We start from the raw sequence: 19,230 nt of genomic DNA, 5'->3' as shown, positions 1-19,230 counted from the left end.
GTAGGGTTGTATTCCGAGAAGAAATAACTTTGGATAGCAAAATGTGCCCGCTGTATAGCAGCAAATACCTACTGTAAATAAACTTATAAATGCAGGAAATGATACTGGAAATGATTAGTCAGCTATTGCCCATGAAAATGAGCCATTACATGTGCAGGAACAGCCAGCATAGCAAGCTGTTAATGTTGATTTGCAGGCTGAAATGTCAGGGCAGCATGGGAAATTTGCAGGAACAGCCAGCAAACAATGACCATTGGGTTAGGAGATCGTCTAGGGCTACTAGACAACCTGACAGATTTGTTCCTAATGCAATTAATGTGGTTGAGTATGTCATGTTGACAGACTGTGGTGAACCGTCTTGCTTCAAGGAAGCAATGGACAGACAGGACTGCAAGAAATGGTATAAAACCATGCTGTCAGAGATGGAATCTCTTGAAAAAAATGGCACTTGGGACTTGGTGTAGTTGCCTAAAGGGCAAAAAACCCTTCCATGCAAATGGGTTTACAAAATGAAGGTCACTTCTGGTTCCTCACCCAAGTACAAAGCAAGATTGGTTGCAAAGGGGTATAAGCAGGAGCATGGAATCGACTTTGATGAGATTTTCTCTCCTTTAGTCAAGATGACTACATTGAGAACCATTTTGGGCTTGGTTGCAGTTGAGGATATGGAGCTCATACAAATGGATGTAAAGACTCTGTTTTTACATGGTGATCTGCATGAAGACATATATATGCAGTAGTCTGAAGGGTTTGTTGAACAAGGGAAAGAACAAATGGTCTGTAAACTCAAAAGGAGTTTGTATGGGCTGAAACAAGCACCAAGAGAATGGTATCATAAGTTTGATACATTCATGCAGTCCCAAGGCTTTCATAGAAGTCAAGTGGATCATTGCTTGTACACCAAGAAGGCAGCAGATGGCAGCCTGATTATCTTGGTTTTGTATGTTGATGACATGCTGATTGCTGGCAGGGATACTCATGCCTTGGATTCATTGAAACAAAGTCTTCATGGCAGCTTTGACATGAAGGATCTTGATGATGCAAATCACATTCTTGGCATGCGAATACTCAGAGATAGATCTAAAGGCTTACTCTATCTATCTTAGTAGGAGTATATCTCCAAAATTTTGCAGCGTTTCAATATGGAGGGGGGGAAAACAATTGGGTTTCCATTGCCTCCATATGTGAAACTCAGTGCAGAGGACAACCCTACATCTGATGGTGAGAAGGCTGAAATGGCCAAGATACCATATGATTCAACTGTTGGCAGTTTGATGTATGCTATGGTTGCTACACGTCCTGACATTGCTTTTGCAGTGGGAATGGTTAGCAGATACATGGCAACCCCTAGCAAAAAGCATTGGGATGCAGTGAAAGGTATTATGAGATATCTCAAAGGCACAAAGGAGTTGTGCATCTGCTTTAGAAAGCAGAAGACATCTGTTGTTGGCTTTACAGATGTAGTCTATGCTGGTCATGCGGATTGCAGGAAGTCCACTTCTGGGTATGTGTTTACTTTCACAGGAGGAGCGGTCTCTTGGATCTCCAGGCTACAAAAGTGTGTTGCATTCTACTACAGAGGCAGAGTATGTAGCTCCCACTGAGGCATGCAAGGAGGCTTTATGGCTTTCACGTTTGGTGGGAGTGGGAGAGCTTGGCATCACAGAGTTACATGTTCTTCATTGTGATAGTTAGAGTGCTATCATGCTAGCACGGAATCCTGTCTTTCATGCAAAGACAAAGCACATACATGTGAAATATCACTTCATTAGAGATGTACTTGACAGCAAGAGCATTGAGCTTAACAAAGTGCATACAGATGATAATCCTGCAGACCTTCTTACAAAGGGTCTTCCAACAGAGCGGTTTGCTCATTGCCGACAGATGATGGGATTTGGATAGAAATATTTATTTCAGCTTTGTACATACTTAGACTTAGCTGATTCTTTTCTCCTCTTAAGGCACATTGCTTTAGGTGGGAGGTTGTTGGGAATAAAGGGCCATCGTGCCTTTTATATGTGCATGGGTGTGAACACACCCTTAGCACATTGTACTTTCATACATATATCTATCTAAAACCTAAAGTGGTACACTTGTCATTGTACCGAAAAACGTGTTCACTCTCTACTCTGTTGACTCGCACTCTCTTTGTCTCTCTCTCAGAGCATAAGATCTGTCTACCTCTATCTCCGAGCCTAATCGATTCATTCATCTTGGAGGGACCAGCACTGCCCTTGCTGAAAGTTGTCACGACGCGCACATTTCCTATGGCGAGGTGGATACGCTGCATGTCGTAATCAACGTAACAATGGGTTTGTTTTTTGAAAGTGTGCCCTAGCAACGACGCCTTGCTTGCCTTCTTCGTGTTGGGAAACACATAGAAGATGATTGGCAAACTTTCAGACTCAATAGAGACGTCGACTTTGCACTTCCCAAGGAGTGCATAGGATTTACCCCCAAATGGGCTAAGTTTAGCGTTAGTTGGCTACAACCGGATTGACCAATTAGGATCCAATGAGCATGGGTTAGGATATTGAAGTCAGCTTCCTTATCGATCAAAGCATCAAAAGAATTTGTCTTTTGGGCTGTGACCATCATTCCTAAATAAGCTGGAGCAACAGCTTCCTCATTATCCTCTATCCAGTGATGGTTGCGACCCAGACATTGACAGGGGCCTCTATCATAGGGGGTTCATGTAAAGGATATGTGGGAGGGTAGTACTTCTTCATGTGACTACCATTGAAAAAGCCTATGCCCTCGCCTTCTAGTATTTCAAGTTTGACATTGCCCGTCCTACTGATGGCATACACTCTAAAAGGTCCTAACCCTCTGAACTTTATTTTCTGCTTATGGCCCTTCACAGAGTACAACAACATAAGGTCGCCCTAGTCAAAATCACTTTGTTTGACATGCTTGTCAAACCACATCTTTCTTCGCGCCTTTTCACAAATTAGAGCATGGGTGGCGATGAGTCTAGTTTCAATGAGGCGTTCCAACTCGATAAGATGGTTAGTCCAATCCTCTTTCCCTTCCCAACGCTCTTGCACCATTATCCTCAAGCTAGGGATAAAAAATTCTAAATGAAGGATAGCCTCGGTTTCGTATGTCAACCTGAAGGGCATTTGTCCCACAACCATTTTATAGGTTGTTTGATAGGCCCATAAAGCTGCCATGAGCTTGTTATCCCAGTCGCTTCAAGAAGTGGAAACCACCCTTGTGAGCATGTTGACCAGGATCTTATTCGTTGATTCTGCCTGGCCATTGGCTTGGGGATAGTACGGTGAAGACTTCCTATGGATGATCAAGAAGGTTGAGAGCAGGTGGGCAATCACCTCATTGATGAAGTGGGTGCCTTGGTCGCTCACTATCTCAATAGGCCAACCAAATCTCGAGATGACCTTCTCCCATAAGAACTTCACTGTGGTCCTTGCGTCGTTCTTCCTTTTGGCTCTCGCTTCAGCCCATTTCATCAAATAGTCAGTTTTGCTACGATGATATATCAAGCCTGTGAATACTGGGCCACAGGACTAATGGGTCCGATGAAGTCAATGCCCCATTTCTTGAAAGGTTGTCATGCTATTACAAGGGTCAATTCCATTTTTTCCTTCCGCTCGGGGACCTTGGTCCTTTGGCACTCATCACAGTGCTTGACAAATCTAGCGGCGTCAGGAATAGCGTGGGCCACCATAGTTGAGACTGTAGCACCTTGCGGGCTATCGTGTCTCCACTGAAATGCCCCCCAGCGATTTCGGCATGTGCCTCTCTCAACATGTCATGCATCTCATATTCGCATGCACACCTGCATAGCAACCTGCCTTGCCTTGACCTATAGAGTTTGCCGGCAATCAGCTGATAGGGTTGGATCTTCACAATAAGCCTCCTAAGCTTGGCCTTCTCGATAGGTCTCTCACGTAGACCGTGTTCAAGCAAGTGGACGACATCGTCAGCCCAGTATGGCGTTAAATCAGCCTTGAATAATTCATTGTCACTGGACAAGCCAAAGAGATGCGCATCTGGAAGGTCGTCCGTTATGCCTTGCCCAGCAGCTTCACCTGTGGGTATGTGGGACATGTGATTTGCCATGTAATGTTGTTTCCCTTTGTGTACAACCACAGAGAAGTCAAACTCTAGAAGAAGCAATAGTCGTCGTGCAATGCGTCTTGTAGCGCAAGGCTTGTTCACTAGATAGAGCAATGCTTGATGGTCAACAAGAAAGGTGAAAGGTGTGGCCAAAAGATAATGTCTAAATTTCTTAATGGCAAACACCATGGCCAGCCCCTCCCTTTCCGTAGTGGAATAGTTCATCTCCGTATCAGTGAGCTACCTACTAGCAAAGCTCACTGGGTAATTAAGGTTGTGTTCACCAGGTTGGCACAGAACAACTCCAATGGCAAACTTATATGCATCTATATGCACATGGAATGTTCTGGTCCAATCTGGGGCTCGTAAGATGGGTGCGGTGGTAAGAGCCTTTTTTAATTCTTCATAAGCACGTTGGCATTCTTCGGTCCACTTGAATACAATTAGCAGCTTGTACAATGGTCTTGCGATTAGTGCATAATTCAGTACAAAGCACCGATAGTACCCTATGTGACCTAAGAAGCACTGAATACCCTTATAATTGGTCGGTGGTGGCAAGTCGACAATAACCCTGATCTTTGAAAAATCAGTGGCGATGCCATTCTTGGACACCACGTGCCCTAGGATGCATCCGTGTTTCACCCAAAATTGGCACTTCAAGGGGTTCCACGAGAGATTATAAAGTCGACACCGCTCAAAGACTGCCCGTAGTTTCTCTAAGTGTTCCGCCCAGCTAGACTGTATGCATAAATCATCCACAAACACCTCTAGCTCACGTCTAAGCATGTCTTTGAAGATCATGCACATTAAGCGTTGGAAGGTTACGGGCGCGTTCATTAGCCCAAAGGGCATAACAATGTAGGTGGATACCCCCCACTCTGTAGCAAAGGCAGTCTTGTGCCTGTCGTCAGGGTGTACTCGCACTTGGTTGTAGCTCGAGAAGCCGTCCAGAAAACTGTAAGCTTCTTTACCTACCACCCTCTCAAGCATGTGCTCGGTGTATGGCAATGGGTAGTTATCTCTCTTCGTAGCAGCATTGACTTTCTTGTAGTTGACGCACACTCGGATCTTTTCATTTTTCTTCATAATGATCACTATTGGTGATACCTAGTCCATGTGCTCTATTTCGTAGATGAATCCTGCTCTCATGAGTTTATCAATCTCCACTTTTACTGCATGGGCATACTTTGGATTCATGGGGTAAGGGCATTGCTTTACAGGGACAGCGTGAAGGACCATAGGGATGTTGTGGGTCACAACCCTGGGGTCGAATCCCCTAAGTTCATTCAGAGACCAAGCAAACATGTCCACGTACTCTCGTAGGAGAGAAACAAGGCTAGCCTCCTCATCCTTGGTCAGGTCGTGTGCTATGAATACAGGTCGAGGTTTCTCACCTTCCCCTACTAGGTTGACTTCCTTGACCTTGATGAGTCCTTCAATAGGCTCGATGGTTTGGTCCTACCTCTTTGCTCCTAGCAGGACCACCACTCTGTCACCCTTCTTGAACTTAGTGAAGCGTTTGGGTAGGTCCTGTGGTTTCTTCTATCGTTCTGTGTCTGACTCTTTTGTTTGTTTCTTTCTTTCCTCCTTTAGTTGATTGCGCCTCAGGTGGACCGGCAAGTCCCCCTTGGTGCGTTTGGTTTTGGATGGCATGGGTATTTCATAGTTGCTCTCTGTACTGACTTCAGACTCCGAGTTGAACTCACAGCCCTCATTGGAGGAAGGAGTCTCCCTCGGTGATCGTAGTTCAGTAGGTGTGTCTATCCTAAACAAAGGTATCACTGGTGGTTGGGCAATTCCAGCATGCTCATAATCCACTGCCCCTATGCATTCCAACCAAGAGCGATCGCAATCCAATCTCATAACTCCTCTCTTGATCTCATATGCATTCCTTTATTGGGCCTTGGCATCTTCTCTTATCTACTCTATCACCCTTCTATCAGTATCGTACTCCATGGTATCCATTTCCTCCTCGCTCTCCTCACTGATGGAGGAACAATCCTCATATTCATTGTCAAAACCATCACTCCCTGACTGCTCGTCGTCTCCTAGGTCCTCCTTTCTAGCCTCTTTCTCGTCGGTGACTAGAGCCTGATTTTATAGCAAGTTCAGGTCGTGAACTTTGGTCCACTTGTGCTCACCCAGGAGGTCTCTGAGGGGGAAGAGATTAGCGAAAGGATTGCCCTCCAATCTACCTGTCAAATACTCTAGGGTTTCTTGGAGTTCTAGCTTATTATTTGGGACGTGGAAAGTGGCAGGTTTGGGCCGACCACAAGCACTCCTTGCCATCATGCAATGGTACTGAGTGTTCCTCATCTAGCCTGCACATGGCTTGTGCAGCTTGCTTATACTCCTCCTCATCATGTGAGAATGGGAGATCGATGGTTGCAAGGACATGCATCCAATCTTGCTTATCCTCAGGGCAGGGGATATACTTGGTCAGTGGCCCATACGATATGGTTGGTTGTGTGTCACCCCTCAATGTGGCTGAGATGGCATCTAGATCAATAGGTGTTGTCTTCCAGGTATCCATCTCCACCCTTACTACTTCCTTCCGATTCCCTAAGAAGATTAGATCGTTTCCCCAGTCCTCGATGACTCGTGCATTCCTCATCCACGGTCGGCCTAGCAGGATGTCGTAGTCCACTCCCTTCATAACAATGAAGTGTACAGAGAACTGGACACCTGCAATCTTCACTATCCAATTCTTTAAAACTCCGAATGGCCTTATCTTCATTCCATTTGCTAGTGTGACATTGAATCTAGCAATCTCGACGGGAGGGTTTTCCCAGACCTACAAGACTGTGTGGCTCAAGATACTAACCCCTGCGCCCGTGTCTACGATTCCTTTCTACGTCATGTCTCCTAGGGCCAGGATAGGTAGCACAGTGTGTATCTCGATGCCCTCCCAAAAAGCATTTACATGCAGAGATTTAGTTGAGTGCAACGCCAAGCTTGGTATCTGTGTGACTGCATCATGCTCATGCAGGTCAGCAGCAATCTTCTCAGTTGGTTCCTCCACATAGTGCTTCAGTTCCAGCCAAAGCGTCGAATGCTGCCTAAGTAGGTCTCCTAAGCTTAGGGTTACTGGGGTGGTTACTAATGTCGTGAGGAGGTTACTCGTCATTTGTCTCTCCTCCATTCGTGGGGATCCTGGTACAAGCTCCAACTTTCCAGATCAAACAAGCACAACTCAGAGAAGATCAAGGAATACCTGGATTGGCTAGGTGACAGCAAAACGATCGGATCGAACCCCTTCTATATCTACACTCACACACTCTCTCTCAAGCTCTCTCTCTCTCTTGATGTCTGACTACAAAATGAGGCCTCCCTTGACCTTTTGAGCCTCTTATAGCCCTGCTCAAATCTTCTTCAACCTTATGGTTGCCCCTCTTGCACCCATCTACTCAAGACTTAGATTTTATGCCCCTTTTTCCCAGTTTTCAACAGCAAAAAACCCTTTTGTTTTCCCTATTTCCTTGGTCCTAATCCTATCCAAGCGCAACAAAAATCAAAAACAATGGTTGAGGTTGATTTACCTACTTGCCTACTCAACAACAAACCAAAATGCTTACTTGTTCTGAAGATCAAACCACCTAAATCTCCTATCTATCTCAAGCATCAGTTTGGGCTGAAAACCCTACCTCTATGCTTGATTCGAAGCACGCGATGCTCAAGACTCGATTCCATCAGTCCTGACAACGGAACTAAAATGAAGGGAGCTACAAGCTCAACCCCCGAGACCTACGGACCGCTTATTGGTCAAGCACAAGCCGAGTGGCCATGGCTACCTCTCACATAGCCAACGTTCCCTCTCTACCTATGGGGTGTAGTGAGCTTACCTTGATGCCCAATCGAGTACCCTCCTCTCCCGTGCACACCAGTAGCTCCATGATCCTTAAGGCAAGCTCAAGCAACCTCAATCTCTCTCCAACAAGCTCCATCCTCCATAGCCGCGCGGACAAGAGAAGAGTAGAGAAGAGAAGAAGATGAAGAGAGGAGACTGGGAGCTTCCTCTCCTCAGTCCCTCACTCTCACACACTCACTCCCTCACACTCACTCACTCCCTCTCTCAAGCACAAGTAAGAAGGCAAGAAGAAGAGAAGAAGAAGAAGAAGCTTTTTTCCACACACAAAAATGAGCTTCTCATTCACTTTTCAAGTTTATATACATGCCCTACTTCCCACGGGCAGTCATCCTCAATTTTTATATGGCCGGCCATGGCCTAGGCTCTTTTTCTCCATTCTTTCACTTCCTAGCTAGTCTTACCGCCCTTCTAAGTTTAGAATTTGCACAGGACGGCGGAGCCTGGTGCTCTTTTACAAGGATTTGAGAGCGCCTTTGCATTGAAAGATGCGCTTTCTTGCTTTTAACTCCTCCAGACTTTGGCGGCTGTGCCTTGGACTTTTAGCGGTTGTTCCCATGCTTTTGGATTTTTTCCAGACTTATTATTCTTCTGGGCGCCTTCTCCATGCCTGCCCTACGCCTTTTCCTGCTTCTCAAATTTTTCTATTTTCTCGTTTTTTTCCTGTTGCTAGTGTTGTACTAAACAACCTTGGTCCTTTGGCACTTGTTACAATGTTTTACAAATTGGGAAGCATTGCAAAATAGGGTGGGCCACCACAGTTGAGATTGTAGCACCTTGTGGACCGTGGTATCTCTGCGGAAGTGCCCTCCAACAATTCCAACATGCAATTCGGTTATCACATCATGCATTTTGTACTCACACATGCATCTTCACAATAAGCCATCCTATCCCAATCTATAGAGCTGGGTCCACAACTAACTAATAGGGATAAATCTTAAGGATAAGGCACCTTAGCCTAGCCTTTTCAATAGGTCTCTCAGGTAATCCATGCTTTAGGATCTAGACTATATCATCTGTCCAATATGGTGTTAAAGCTACCTTGAATAAGTCTTTTTCACTCGATATGCTAAAGAGGATGCATATAGGGTAGGTCAATCGTCTACAATCCCTTGTCCATAGCGGCTTCTCCTATGGGTATACAAGACATGTAATCGGCTATATAATGTTGTTTTCCCTTGCATGCAACCATAGAGAATTCAAACTTTAAAAGCAGAAGCAACCATCTAGCTATACATCTTATAGTGCATGGTTTATTTACAAGATAAAGCAAAGCTTGATGGTCCATAAAGAAGGTGAAAGGCATAGCTAAAAGATAATGCCAAAAATTCTTTACAGCAAATACCTTGGCCAATTCTTCTCTCTCCATCGTGGAGTAATTCATCTCTATATCCATGAGTTGTCTACTAGCAAAACTCACCAGATAGTGAAGATTATGTTCACTTGGCTAGCACAAAACAACTCCCATGGCAAACTTTGATGCATCCATGTGGACATGGAACACTATGCTCCAATCTAGGGCTTGTAGAATAGGTACAGTAGTGAGAGCCTTTTTTAGTTCCTCATAAGCACATTGGCACTCCTCGGTACTTGAATATGATCAACAACTTGTAAAGTGGTCTAGCAGTCAATGAATAGTTTAAGATGAAGCGCCGATAGTACCTTGTGTGTCCCAGAAAGCACTGAACTCCCTTATAATTTGTTGGTAGTGGCAAGTTTGCAATAACCCTTATTTTAGAGAAGTCAATGGCAACGAAATTCTTGGACACCACGTGCCCTAGGATACATCCATGGTTTACCCAAAATTGGCACTTTAAGGGGTTCAAAGAGAGACTATACAATCTACACCGTTCAAAGACTACACAAAGCTTATCTAGGTGTTCCACCCAACCAGAGTGTATGCATAGATCATCAACAAACCTCTCTAGTTCTTGCCTAAGAATGTCCTTGAAGATGGCGCACATTAGACGCTAGAAGGTGGTAGGTGCATTAGTAAGCCAAAAGGACATGACTACGTAAGCAAATATGCCCCATTCTATTGTGAATGTCATCTTGTATCTATCATCAGGGTGCACCTGAACTTGGTTATAGCCCGAGAAGTTGTCCATGAAAACTGTAGGCTTATTTTCCCACGGCTATCTTGAGCATGTGCTCTATGTAAGGCAATGGATAATTATCTCTCTTAGTTGCAACATTGACTTTTTTATAGTTTATGCACACTCAGATTTTTTCATTCTTCTTCAAGACAATCACAATGGGTGATACCTAGTCCATATGCTCAATTTGGCCTTCAATAGTTTATTGATCTCTTCCTTTTGATGGCATGAGCATGCTTCAGACTCATCAGGTAAGGTCATTGTTTTACTGGTGTTGTGTCTAGGGTCATTGGAATGTTATGTGTTACGATTCTCGGATCGACTCCTTTAGGTTCATCTAACACTACCTCTATGTACTCTCGCAAGAGAGAAACAAGATCATCCTACTCTTTCTCAGCCAGGTCGTCGACTACTAACACAAATCGAGGCCTCTTCCCTTCCCCTGCTAAGTTGACTTCCTTAACTTTGGCAAGCCCTTCTATCGCTTCACTTTCCTTTCCCTATCTCTTCACTCCCAACAAGATCACTATCCTATCTCCCTTCTTGAATTTAGTGAAACACTTTGGTAGGTCCTGGGGCTTCCTTTGTTATTTGGCCTCTAACCGCTTTAGTTGTCCTCTCTTTTCCTCCTTCAACCATTTGCGCCTTAGATGGACCGGCAAGTCCCCCTTGGTGCATCTGGATTTAGGTGGTCAGGGTATCTCTGAATCGCTCTTAGAGCTTGCTTCCAATTCTGAGTTAAACTCACAACCCTTGTTAGAGAAGGGAGTCCCCCCCTAGTGGTCACAACTCTAAGGTTGATTCCATTCTGAAGAGAGGCACGGCATTATGTTGCACTAGCCCTACTTGCTCATAGTCCCATCACGCCTAAGTGGTCCAACCAAGTGTGATCACATTCAGTTCTAAAGACTCATTTTTCAATTTTAAAAGTGTTGGCTCTCTATGGCTTAGAGTCTACTCTTATTTGTTCAATCAGTCAATCATCTATGTCATACTCTATCGTCTCAACCTCTTCTTCACTTTTCTCATTCATGGAGCAACAGTCCTCGTACTTGTTGTTCGAATCACTACATTCTGACTGCTCATCGTTGTCTAAGTGTCTATTCTCAATTCTTTTTTCATCCATGATCAATTGTACATAAGATTTAGGCCATGCACCTTGGTCCATTGTTGTTTTAGCTCATCCATGAGGTCTTGGCGTGGCTTGAGATTGGTGGTTGGGTTACCTGCTAGCTTCCTCATCAAGCACTCAAAAATCCCTTGGAGCTGAAATCTATTAGAAGAAATATGGAAAGGGACAGGAGTTTGTCATCTGCTAGGACTTCTAGCCATCATGCAAAGCGATGCTGAAGGTGGGGTCTCACCCTTTGGTAGCTTGGATGTGGTGGCTTTACGAGACTCACATGATTTTCTTAATGCTTTCTTATAATTCTATTCTGCATCCAAAAATAGCAGGTTAATGGTGACTAGCACATGCATCCAATCTTGCTCATCTTTAGAACACGGAATATACTTTGTTAATGGCCCATACGATTTCCTGGCCTATGAGTCTCCCTTCAAGATAGAGGAGATGGCATCCAAGTTGACCAACGTGGTCTTATAGGTGTCCATCTCGACTCTTATTGCCTCTGACATGTTACCTAGGTATATAATACCGTTACCCTAGTCTTCAATTACTCATGCATTTCGTATCCAGTGTCAGCCTAGCAGGATGTCATAGTCTACTCCCTTCATAACTATATTCACTGAGAACTCGACACCCACTATTTTCAAGGGCCAGTCCTTTAGCATTTCGAATGGCCTAACTTTCATGCCATTAGCCAGCGTGACGTTAAACCTTGCGATCTCCACTTCCAGGCTACCCCATGCCTGTAGGGCCTCATGGTTAAGCACACTGACTCCGGCTCCTATGTCTACAATCCCCTTTCATGTGACATCTCCTAATGCCACCATTGGTAGGACTGCATTCATCTCTCGGTGTTAGGCTTGATATCTTTGTGGCTATGTAGGGGTCATGCAAATTAGTCATTCCTAGCTCGTTAGATCCCTCTACCCACTACTTTAACTCCCGCTATAATGAGGAACTTTTCCTAAGTAGATCCCCCACTCGCAGTCACAAGGACCAATATCAATGCTGTAAGAAGCAGGCTACTAGTTGCTTGCCTTTGATTACACTACATACTCTTTTGCCACTACTCTTAGGCAGTTTGCTTGCCTATGGTGCCTAGGATTTGTCTTTGTGGTGCTACACAAGGTGCGGATGATTCTCTAGATTCTATGCAAGTAGGCGAGACATGCATGATCACACCAGAGGAATCATTGATCTCATCTTCTAGGATGGGCTCAACATCCTTCAGGTGCTCTTGGAGCTCTCTCACCCACTCCTTGACCTTGTCAACCACTTCCAATTGGTGCCTCAAATCAAGATATTCCCCAACCTTGGCACTCCCCTTCTCCACCTTCTTAGGAACTGATGTTACTGTTTCTGCATCCATGTGACTTGCTTCCCCTTTGTAGTGTAGTGGCACTATCAGTTTTGAGTGTGATTTATGTCTCAACTCTCTTTTTTCTCCTCCTATGACTCCTTTTCCCCATGGAGGCTATGTCAAGGTTGCTAGGTCCAGGTAACGAGATACAGGCCTGCCTTGTCTACACCTTGGTCATGACATTCAATGAGATGGGAGTGGCCTCACCATCAAGTGTCTAGACTCCAAATAGCCCTAAAGGTACGGATGGCACAATAACTGAACCAGTGGATGGCTTTTTCCTAGGGCGCTCAGCATACAAATGAGTGATTCCATACTCAAGGCATCTCAAGTCGGCCTTTTCTCGATTATCTTGCTCTCATTCAAGGCAACGAGATGAGATGTGTCCTAGATAGCCATGAGTCTAGCATGCAATAGGTTCTTGGTTTTGACCTCCTAGGCCCCTACCCCTTCCCTGACCTAACACCATCACGGGTATTGGTCTAAAATCCATTAGAATGGGATTACCCTCTTTGTCATAGGAGATGTAAGGGTTTATGTATGCCTCTCCCTTGTTTGGCTCCTCAAAATTATGCACTGGGAGCATTACTTAGTGGATGGGTTACGAAGGGTCCATGTGGTCTAGATATCCATGTGGGGTTTATGTCCATCCTAGGGATAACTGGCCTTGAATCATTGGGGACCAGAAGAGCTAATGGAGCTCCCCTTCTGTGAGGTGGCATTATATTTCCTAGGTAGTAAGGTTAATTTTATGGATGTGGGTATGGCAACTACCTTGGCAATCGGCAATGCACTACATCATGGCCAAACCTACCGCAATTGGTACAGGGTCTGGATCTAGAATCCATACACTCAATCAAAAGGTGGTTTCCTCTGCAATGCACGCATTGCACATGACATTGTGGGCCTTCTCATCATTTCTTGAAGCATAGCCAACTCTAGCTTCATGTATGCCAACTCTTGGCTCTAATTGACATTCTTTCCTTTCTCCTAGCCACTTTATCTCGATCTGTTGCTACTAGTGGTTGTGGCCCTCTCTAATGTTCTAGAGGTTGCACTATCTTGACTTGTGGTCCTTGAGCTTCTCTCTTTGATCAGGTCATCCACTTGTATGGCTTCTTCAAAGACCCTAGCTAACACGTCCCGTTGCAGGTTTGAATTCCCCACCAAGGCCTTCTAAAGTTCCTTGCTTCGTATTCCACTTATGAACACAATGGAGACCGCTTGTTCGCTAGGTTGCTCTACGAGTGGAATTCTCTTAAAGAGACTTTCTTAAAGAGACTTCACAAGTGTGTGATGTAGTCTTGAAAGTCCTCTTTGTCATTTTAAGTAAAGTTCATCAGTTGAATAATAAGGTTATCGGAGTACCCTTGTTGAGTGTTGAAATGAACTGTTTTTTGGCTGATTTTTGTTGTTTTTGAGAGCTGAATGGTTGATTTTATGAGATGATTGATTGGTTTGGAAGTATTTTGAGAGTGTTTTGGATAGATTTGAATAGTTTTATTAAGTTCATGATGATTTTGAGTGGAGATATGAGGTTCTGTGATGTTCTGATAGGTTCTGATTGGTTCTGTATACCTTCTGTATAGCTTCTGTTTTGTTCTGTTTTGTTCTGATTGTCTTCTGTAAGGAGGTATGGATTGATGATTGATGAAGATTGAGATCTTGTGAAAGCTTATTGAATAGTTTTTGAGAGTTTGGAATGGTTTGAGTATGAGTTATGAGGTTTTGATGACCTTCTATAACCTTCTGTAGATCTTCTGTAGAGCTTCTGTCTCTGTACTGTAACTGTACTGTAGTTGTTCTGTAGCTGTACTGTGGCTGTTCTGTATGCTTCTGTATGTGTTCTGATGGATGAGAGTGTAGCTTGGAAAAGTTTTCTAGCATTGGAAAGAGGTGAATACAAGTGCAAAAGAGCTAAAAGAAGTGAAAGAAGTAGCTGTTGAAGACTCAAGTAAAGACTGGAGTGAAGTGACAGTAGTGAGCTATGAAAAGATACTGTAGTGGTTCTGGTGACTCTTCATATCAGACATACCTCTTGGGAGGGGTATCCACGACCTAAGAAAGATTATTGAGAGCGATTATGAGAGATTTTAGTGAGGATATGATGTATTATTGAGAGAGAGAGAGAGTCAGAGATAGCCAATTCTACTAAAACAGAGTGATTGTATATGAGAGATTGAGAGAGAAGACTATGAAGATATTGAAGATGAATACTATGTGATGTATTTCCATTCAAAGATGGTGTATTCCTTTGCTTTCTTTGTTCTATTGATGGATTTTGTGAAGATATTAAAGAATATGGTTGATTCTATCAAATCCGTGGGAGATCTACATGATGCTGCATGAAGATTTGTTATGCCTGGTGTTCTTTTCTTCATTGTGATCATATAACACCTAATAAACAAGCTTGTTGATGTTACAAGATAGATTTTCTTGCAAGAGAATTCGCTTTTTCTTGGTGTTCCTCTTGGGGCTCCATGTTTTTGGTGCGCAATCGGGAAAGTCTTGCCATCAACAAGCACCAGAAGAGGCTGAAAATAAAGGAATTGGCATTGCCAAGAAGAGAAGAATTCAATGGATGTTTGTAAAGTTCCTTCTTCCACTGAAGAGTTGGAATTTCTCATAATTAAAGCCACTTTCCACAAGAAGTTCATCCCACAATGGCGGAAACACATCACCATCATGATGCATGCTCTATGTGGTGGACAGTTTCCTCTTCCTGATGAAGCAGCAGAAACTTGGATCTTGGTGGCAAACTGTTTGGGAATAAACTGAAGAGCAGAAACAGAGAGAATGACCATCCATGGAAGATTTGGCATTCATTGAGAAGTTTCCAGACATCATCAAGTGGGAGATTGTGAAGAAGCTTCAGGAGTCTTGGTCTGTGGAGGTTCACAAAGACAAGAAGGAAAATAGTTGGAATTTGTTCGTGGATGCTCAACAGCAAGATACGTGGGATGTATGGTGCACTGATAATCTTCTGTTTGTTCAATTGGCAACCCACTAGAAGTTGGTAGACAGAGTGTTTTTCACAACATACACTATTGAAACCATCAGAAGCTGGCATTACTATGATGATGGCACCACCACAATGCTTAGACGTATGCATTTTGACACCTTCAAAACCGAATACCTTCCTCTGTGCAGTGGCATGAAAGCAGAATTCAGAGACGTTGAAAAGGAAGAAGTAGAAGAAATGTTGGCAAGAGAGTCCTCCAGAGACTGAAGCCTTCTGTTAACCCTCTGTGGAGCACTAACAACATAGTGGAGCCAACCCCCTGATGAATGACGCAATAAAGAGGCAAGCGTTAGAATGAGTCCAGAGGTACGTGAGAAGAGAGAAAGCAAAAATCAGAGCCGAGAACGAGCTCTCAGCAGAGGCCGCATTTGACGCCCTTGCGGGACTCTTTACAGAAGTCCCAGTGGCACATCAAGCCCTTCCTCCTCCTGCTGGAGGTCCACTTCCAAGCCAGATCCGTCCTAGAAATATTGATGACAGGCCAGCGAATGTAGTTCCATTGCTAGTTTTTAAGGGAGAGTACAATGAAGACCCCGATCTTCATGTAGCAGAGTTTATGGTAGCATGTGTGGCTAACAATTCCAGAACCCCTGAGCATTGGCTAGCAATATTCCTCGCCACTTTCAAGGGCGTGGCATTTCAGTGATATGAGAGACAAAAAGCAGGAACTTTGGGCACATGGGACGACCTGAAGTTGGCATTCCTCACTAAATTCAGGCGTGAAGGTTTTGAAGAGCGGATGCGAGAGGAATTTATGAATGTAAGTCAGTCCTCTGGAGAAAGAGTAGAAGCTTATGTCTCACAAATGGAATCCATCCTGAAGAGATGGACTAACCATAATCTAGATGATGGCATTCAGAAGGGGGTGTTTCTCAGAGGATTACAACCAGAAGTCCGTAAGTTTGTGGAACTGCAAAGACCAGCCACACTGCAAGCTGCAACAGAAGGTGCAAGACTGTACGATGAAGTGGAAGCTAGATTGGCGATGAATCCAAGAAGAGGAGTCCTACCTCCTCTGATGCCAGGAATGATGTACCCACCAAATGCAGTCCCAGGAACAGTTCCCTACCCCTACCAACAGATGCCTCCAGTATCACAGTACAGTGCACCAAATCCACAGTGACCACAATCAATGCCTCAAGTGATGGTTCAACCACAACAACAATGGTCCCAACCAATTTCCCCAATGCCAAATCAGCAGCAACAGTGGAACCCTGCCAACTGGAGCCAACAGCCAACAGTTCAAACAGGAGCTCTGAATCAGAATCAGAACAGAGATCCCTCTACACCAGCCCAACCTGTTTATGTAGTGATTACAGAGACTCCTCAAAACCCTACTGTCAGTACCTCAGGAGGAGAAAGCTTGAAGGATTACTTATCCAAATCAGTTGCAAATATCAAAAAGGAGTTGATGGATGTGATTACAGAGCAGCTACAGACGTTGAAAGTACATACCGCTAGCATATCCAACGTTGCAGGAGCAGGAAGAGATGTGATGCGGTCAAATACTTGGCGTGGAAAGTGTCATCAAGCAGGCCATTTAGCCACTGAATGTACATGAAAACCAACCATTCCTGGAGCTTTCTGTTCCTACTGTTTGCGGAAGAATCATACAGAGGATATTTGCTCTCTGAAGGAGATGCATGATAGGAGAAGGAAGGAAGAAGACGCAAGATTCAACTTGCTGGAATCCAAAATGACAACACAGGATATTGGACCCAAGCCTAGAGAGTTTGATCCTAATTTTGGACCCATAAAATTTTCCTCACAAAGTTATAGAGAAAGACAGTCTGACGGTGGTCAGAGATCAGAAGTGGAGTGTTACAGATGTGGAGAAAAGGGACATATTTCACCAAATTGTCCAAATCCCAGAAGGTCAGTGGATTACAAGCCCTTATGCAGTCGATGCAAAGGAGAAGGCCACACTGCAAAAGACTGTCCAAGCCCAGCCCCAGTGAAAAACAGTGCTACTGATAGTCCGGCCAAGACCCAAGAGCCTACCTCCAATTTAGTGGAATTGGAAGTTGCTGCCATTACGCGTGCAAAGAAGAAGGAACCACCTATCCAGAAAGAAAATAATCCTCCTGCCAGAACAGTGAAGTTCAGTCTTTCACTAGAAGAACAGAACAGAACAGAGCCCGACAGTGCCGTACAGAGCACCACAGTGCCACAAAGAGTCAGAGAGACAGTTCCAGAGACAGGACCAGAGGTCCAGGAGATAGAAGAGGAGGAAGTGCCACAAGTGGTAGAAGAAGTCCCCATGATGCCCCTGTTGAAAGAAACAAGGAAAATGAAAATGGGTGTTGCCCCATTTCCTAACCGATTAGAGAAGCCAGTGGATCCTATTAAGGAATACGATCTGGTCAGAGATCTAGATACCTTTAGACCAAACCTCACATTCCGACAATTATTGATGTTGTCTCCCAGTTGCCGAAAAAGTTTCAAAAGTATACTGACAAGAAGACGTGGCTTAAGGATTGCTTCCTCAACAGCAACAAAGTCCAACAAAGCTCCAGAGCCTGTAAAAGAAGTGGATGTGGCTAACGCTTTCCTAGATCTGGGTACCCCAGAGACTGGCGTGTGGATAGAAGGCTGCTTCATTGCAAATGCACTGATTGATGGAGGTTCATCAGTGAACATTATGACGGATGTGACAATGAAGGATCTAGGCCTACAAGGTGTGCAACCAACCCAATGGCTCATCAGACTGGCGGATCAGAGCAGAATCAAGACTTTGGGCATTCTCCCATATGTGAAGACTACAGTAGCCGGAAAAGATTATTGGCTAACCTATCTGGTGGTGAAGCCAAACTCTTATGGTACATCCTACCCCTATTACTGAGCAGACCATGGCTTTTTGAAGCCAGAGCAAGGACGGATTGGTTCAAAGGAACCTTGACCTTGGGTAGAGGACCTAACAAAGTGATGCTGAAGCTATATGGTGCTCAAAAAGGACATGGATCCACCTCCTTGGAGTTATCTTCTGACTCCCCTAATGAGGCTACAGATGGCACATCAGCAGACGAAGATGCTGTCAAACAGATCCTTTCCAAGAAAACAGTGGCATGTTCCTTAACAGTGGATACTGTAAGCCAACTCCCAAAAGATGCAAAGTCCCTGACAATGGGTGAATACTTCCTGCCTGAACCAGGAACGATTTCCGAAATCACTTCTGACAGTGAGATAGAAGCATGGATGTACTGCTCTCCCTGTTACATGGCCATAGCAAAGCCAGAGACAGAGACAGAGCCAGAGCTAGAGCCAGAGACAGAGACAGAGACAGAGACAGAGACAGAAGAGGATGGAGATGATATTGAAGAAGACGGTTATGACAGTGAGATGGAAGAGTCTATCCCACCCGAAGAGGATATATATGAAGAAGAAGTTCCCGAAGCATCAAAAGCAGACGAGCTCATGCTGTGGGACAGAATGGCGATGGTACCATTTGGTCTGGTAAATGGATCTTCTCATATGTAAAAACTTTATAAGAAATGGATTAAGAAGAACAAGCCATCTTTCAGCAGTGGCTCATGCCGTCCTAACCCATCCTTGCCAAGAAAAGATGATGATGATGCACCGTGCCAACAAGCACCAATCTCACAATCCCAACAGAAATCAGAGGGTCCCTGTTATGTGACGTTCCTGGATGCGTCATCAGAAGATGAGTCTTCAAGCCAAGAG

Source organism: Lygodium microphyllum, chromosome 11 (genome assembly GCF_053477565.2).
Source record: "Lygodium microphyllum isolate KBCC chromosome 11, Lygodium_microphyllum_v1.1.10, whole genome shotgun sequence".
Lineage (NCBI taxonomy): Eukaryota > Viridiplantae > Streptophyta > Polypodiopsida > Schizaeales > Lygodiaceae > Lygodium > Lygodium microphyllum.
Note: the sequence above shows the minus strand (reverse complement) of the source record.